The 5877-nt window shown below is 55.7% G+C and overlaps 1 pseudogene; it reads right to left on the bottom strand.

Moving 5' to 3' along the window:
* Positions 1 to 727: 727 nt before the first annotated feature.
* LOC130109839 (serine/arginine-rich splicing factor 7-like) lies at positions 728 to 5637 on the bottom strand (annotated as a pseudogene).
* Between the last annotated feature and the right edge of the window lie 240 nt (positions 5638 to 5877).

Below are 5877 nucleotides of genomic sequence, written 5' to 3'. Positions count from 1 at the left end.
TCAGGGTGTGCAAGGCCGTCAAACATAAGCGCGGATTAAAATAAAAGCAGGTCGATGCAACTTCCCTAGAGGAACACTAAACCGATAGAAGAGGTGGTCGTCTCATCCTGCAAAATAGTAGCAAATGCCATTTGAATTTCCCAAATCACTGTTGAAAGTCAAATGCATTTTATTAAATTAGCCAACATATTGTAGCGAATTCGGGGGACAACGCAACCACAGGAACTGCCGCGGCCGGCAGGCGAACCCGTATCGCCCGCACCGCAGGAGACACCGTTAACCGCTCGTCTAAAGGGTCAGACTCGCCAGCCAGCGGCCAGCGTGTCTTCTTATCCATGCACGTTACAATATGTTACTCTCTTAAACTCCCCACCTCACTGGCCGACAAAGAACAACAAATACAAGTTTTTTTTAAATAATCACAGCTTTCTCAGAACTGGGAAAAAGACTTGCCCACTATAGTGACTGCATTAGCATCCCGAGACAGACAGCACGTGCAGCAAAATGTAACTCAAAATCTGATGGCTGAGAGTATACAGACAAGTACTACTACTTTCGGCTGCTCCCGTTACCCCGGGGGGGGGGGGGGCAAAAAACAAATCAGACTGCAGAGGCAGGCAGGGATGACCACGGGATTAGGGAGGTGTGTGAGTGGTGGGATGGGGGCGAGCTGGGGTAAATAATCTTCACTCAGTTATCTCCAGGTGTGGGACTCTTGGGACTTCCTGGTCTGAAACGACTGTTGTTACTGACTGAGCGGGACAAAGCGCGAGACCTAGAGTCGGAGCGCCCGGGCCCAGAGCCTGACCCAAGACCTGGAACGACTTCTCACTGGAGTCCTGAATTTGGAACGCAATGGGGAGCCAGACCTGCTCCTGCGTTTTGCGTAAGACGGAGAGCGGTGGCTGTTATGTATGCACACATCGACAGTGCTGCATTTGATTTGGTGCTGTTCTATTGTGCTGGGATCGATTGGTGATGCCTGCGGGCTCTGGGTTGTTTGATCGGGTCTGCCTTTGATGCTGTGTCAGTCTAAATAAAGAATGCCACGGAGAGGTTGTGTCGAGCGACAGCGCTGTGTCCTGACGTGATTTAAAAATACAATATTGGCGACGAGGATGGCTGATATCTCTCTCCCACCACCTGCCCCCTTCCTGGCATTACCTGGCGAGCCTCCGGTACCATGGACTCGCTGGCTACATAGTTTTGAAAATTACATCATCGCCTCTGGGCTCGACGACGTGAGCCAGGCTAGGAAGACGGCTCTGTTGCTACACTGCTTGGGAGCAGAGGGTCATCGTGTGCTCGGGTCTCTGGGCAAAGGTGCGTGAGACTCTCCTGCTGGAAAAAGACGATCTGCTGCTGTCCAGAGCAATTACCATCGCACTACAGGTTGAGGGAGCAGCTGAGTGTGCTGCTATGCTAAATACACAGCAAGTGGCCACCTCCAGTCAAGCTGCCAACGACTCCTCCCTCTACTCACGGCTGCCCCTCGGGACGCAACCCAACCAGAGCGAGGCGGGCGCCGACTCCACTGGGGACGTCTTGCAACTGCAACGACGGCGTTCTCGGCCCCGCCCTCAACAGTCCTGTGGTAACTGTGGGTCTCGGTCTCATGTTTCAAGGGCTCAGAACTGCCCTGCCCGTGGCCAGACATGCCGTAGCTGCGGTAAGCACAATCACTTTGCCAACGTCTGTCGATCTTCCCCGGCTGGGTCAGAGGGCCACACCCCCCAGTCTTCAACCGCCGTCATTCACAAGGTGAGCTCTGGGCCAGTGTCATTCAAATCATGCACAGTCAACATTAATGATGTGTGCATCCCCCTGCTATTGGACACCGGTGCAAGTGTGTCTCTCCTGAATGTTGATACCTACAGTCAATTTTTCGGTTCACTGCCACTGTCCGCACCCTCAGCTGTCCTCTGTGGGTATGGTGACTACAAAATCGATCTGGTTGGCTCTCTCCAAGTGACTGTCCGCTATGGAACCAAGCTGGTGCCCAATGCAGTTTTTCATGTGGCACGCCGTGGGGCCAACCTGATGGGCCTGGACCTGTTCTCCGCTCTGGGGTTCTCCCTCTTAGACACAAGGGGGGCAGCAATCCTGACTGTCGCCACACCTTGGCAGCAGAAGTGGCCATCGCTGTTTATGGGGCTGGGCTGCCTCTCCGCCTTCACCCATCAACCTCTCCTCAACCCTGCTGTGAAATCTGTCATCCAACCACTGCGCCGCATCCCGTTGGCTCTCCGTGATGGGGTCTCTGCCGAGCTGCAACAACTGCTGGAAGCTGGTATCATTGAACCGGTGGACGCGTCACCTTGGGTCTCAAACCTCATGGTGGCTAAGAAGAAGTCGGGGGGCCTGCGTGTCTGCGTCGATCTACGTGCAGTAAATAAGGCAGTGGTCCCTGATAAGTATCCACTGCCCACCTCAGAAGAACTCACTGCTCAGTTCTATGGCTCTGAGGTGTTCTCCAAGCTCGACCTCAGACAGGGGTACTTACAGGTGCCCCTCCACCCCAGCAGCCGAAACCTCACAGCCTTTGTGACACATGCAGGAGTGTTTCGCTACACCAGGATGCCTTTCGGTCTCAGCTCCGCCCCTAGCTGCTTCCAGAAAATCATGGTCTCCGTGCTGGCTGGCATACTGGGCGTGGCCATTTATCTGGACGATATCGTGGTACACGGGCCCACCAGTGAAATCCACGACAAGCGCCTTAACATGGTCTTCGCAGCCCTGTCCAAGCACAAGCTAACTCTCAATGCTGAGAAATGTGTCCTCTCTGTGCCAGCCATCGACTTCGTGGGGTTCCGGCTGTCAGCGAGCGGTGTAACTCCACTACAATCCAACGTGGACGCCATTCAGGCCATCCCTGAGCCCAGCTCGGCCGCCCAGGTCGCCTCCTTCCTGGGTATGACAAGTTACTACCTGAGGTTTCTTCCCCAGTACTCTGTGACCACAGCCCCCCTGCGCCAGCTGCTGCGTAAGGACGAGCCATGGGTGTGGTCAAAGGCATGCAGTGACGCTGTGCGTGATCTCAAGACTCAACTGACTTCACCACCAGTGTTGGCTCACTTCGACATCTCCAGCTCCACCTTTGTGACCTGTGACGCATCAGCCACAGCGATAGGGGCCATGCTGTCTCAAACCCAGAACGGTGTGGAGAAGCCCATTGCCTTCGCCTCCCGTGCCCTCACCCTGACCGAGCAGCGGTACTCCGTGGGTGAGCGTGAGGCGTTAGCCTGTATCTGGGCTTGTGAAAGGTGGCACCTCTACCTCTATGGCCGCTCCTTCACCCTCAGGACAGATCACCAGGCCCTGACAGCGCTGCTGTCCACATCTGGGACAGGCCACAAACCCCTGAGGCTGCACCGCTGGTCTGACCGCCTCCGCCAGTACAACTTCAGCCTGCAGTTCACCCCAGGCAGAGACAATGTTGTCGCCGACCTGCTCTCTTGCTCTGTCTCCACCCCAGCTCCACAGACGGACACTGACTGTGTGGAAAAGGACATTGTCCAAATGCTACACACACCCCTCCAGGCCACTGTCTCTCTGCAGGAGCTGAGGGCAGCCTCCGAACAGGACCCTGTCCTCTCCCATCTCCGCACCTACATCCAGAACGGCTGGCCTCACAAGGTCCAAGAGGAGCTGGCTGCGTTCGCCCGAGTCAGACAGGAGCTCTCCTGCTGGAACGACACCTGCGTGGCACGTGGGTTTTGCACAGTGGTCCCAGCTGCTCTCCGTGCACGTGTTTTGAATACGGCACATGAAGGCCACCTGGGCATTGTGAAACTGAAACAGCGCTGCCGAGACCTGGTGTGGTGGCCGGGGATAGACAGAGATATTGAGGCTCTGGTGAAGGACTGTTCTGCCTGCCTTGTGAGTGGCAAGACTGGCCACCAGGCTCCCCCACCCCTGCAACCTCTCGCCTGGCCCTCTCAGCCCTGGGAACACCTGCAGTTGGACATTTGTGGTGAGATCCATGGAGTTCCCCACCACCAACGCTTCATGGTGGTCGCCTACGATCTACACTCAAAATGGCCTGAACTCACCACTTCCGGCACTGTGACCTCACAGATCATCATCGACTTCCCGGACTCTCTTTTCTCTCGCTGGGGCCTCCCAAAGGCCATCACCACTGACAACGGCCCTCAGCTGGTCTCTGCTGAGTTCACTGCTTATCTCGAAAGCAAGGACATCCGTCATATACGCACTGCGTACTACCACCCCAGGCCAATGGCGGCGTTGAACGTTTTCACCAGTCACTGAAGAACGGCCTCAGAGCACACATGGCCCAAGGGTGCTCTTTCACGCAGGCCATCCGTCACACTCTGCTACACTATCGGGCCACACAGCACTCGACCACAGGCGTCTCCCCAGCCTCTCTCATGCTAGGCCGGGAACTGTGCATGCCCCTTGACAGGCTCCGCCCCTCCACACCTCAGGCACCTCCCTCTGGGGTCAGAGCCTCAGTCACTCATCAGCAGACGCGGATGAAGCAACGGTTTGACCAGTCAAAACGAACCAGGGTGCCAGACATCAATGTGTCAGACTGGGTCAGGGTCCGCAGGCCCCACAGGGACAATAAAATGGCTTCATACTGGTCCTCTCCTCTCCAAGTCACCCGTCAGCTGGGCCCAGCCACTTACCTCCTCAGCGATGGCACTCGGTGGCACTCCAGTCGTCTACGGAAGGTGTCAGCTCCGCCACACACAGCTGGTGACACAACCATAGCCATTCCCTCAGCATGGCGAGACGCCCCGGGGCTTCATGCAGCTCCTACACGGGCCCCAGACATTTCTGGGCCTCAGCTTCCCCTGCCATCTCCCTCCCCACCTCGGCCTGCCCAGCCTCAGGCCGCCCCGCGACCTGTTCGCACACGTTTACGCCCTGGCCACCTAGAGGACTTTGTGTCAACCTTTCATGTTTGAAATCCTGCCGGGGGGGGGGGGGAATGTTATGTATGCACACATCGACAGTGCTGCATTTGATTTGGTGCTGTTCTATTGTGCTGGGATCGATTGGTGATGCCTGCGGGCTCTGGGTTGTTTGATCGGGTCTGCCTTTGATGCTGTGTCAGTCTAAATAAAGAATGCCACGGAGAGGTTGTGTCGAGCGACAGCGCTGTGTCCTGACGTGATTCAAATACAATAGTGGCGCCAGCCGTTATTACGGCTGCGGGAACGGGAACAATAGCGGCGTCCACGGAACCTGGACCCTGGAGCGGGACCAGGAGCGAGACCTGCTACGTCGTCCTCTGGTACTGAAGCGGTAGCAGTCAGGCGTAGTGGCCCCTGTCACCACACTGATAACGCCGGTCGTTGGACTCAAAATGGAGTCTGCTTGGGCGTCCACGGACCTTCCTAGATAGTCCTGTTGACATTTCCACACGGATCCTGGAGCCAAATCATCCATGCCTTTAACTGCATCGTCAGCGTCTCTGGGATCATCGTACTCCACGAAAGCGAACCCAGGTGGATTCCTGGTCACCCAGACGCTTCTCAACGGGCCATAGTAGCTGAACGCCCTCTCTGTTATATGGTCTTCGTGATAGGTAATCGACTAGCCAGGCTGTCACACGCCGGAAGCAGTTGGGAAGCTATCGACGCCGCATACAGGCACTTGCTGTTCCAACATGGTTACTGAACTTGACAACACCAGACTGTCTTCTTTCGTTATACAGAAACATGGTGTCAGAAGTGGCTCGGCAACTACACTTTTGTTATTTTTGTAACTGAGAAAAGTAACGTCATAGGCGAAATACGTTCCATATGCGAACAAACGCCGATGTTTGCTAAATGCGCTACATGCAGTAGGCTATGTGACGTAGTTCCGCTTCGAAATAGTACTGTTTGTACGTTTCCGCTCCCTTTGTTT

The sequence above is a fragment of the Lampris incognitus genome, chromosome 3, assembly GCF_029633865.1.
Source record: "Lampris incognitus isolate fLamInc1 chromosome 3, fLamInc1.hap2, whole genome shotgun sequence".
In the NCBI taxonomy this organism is placed as follows: Eukaryota; Metazoa; Chordata; class Actinopteri; order Lampriformes; family Lampridae; genus Lampris; species Lampris incognitus.
Note: the sequence above shows the minus strand (reverse complement) of the source record. Positions and strands in the feature narration are given on the sequence as shown.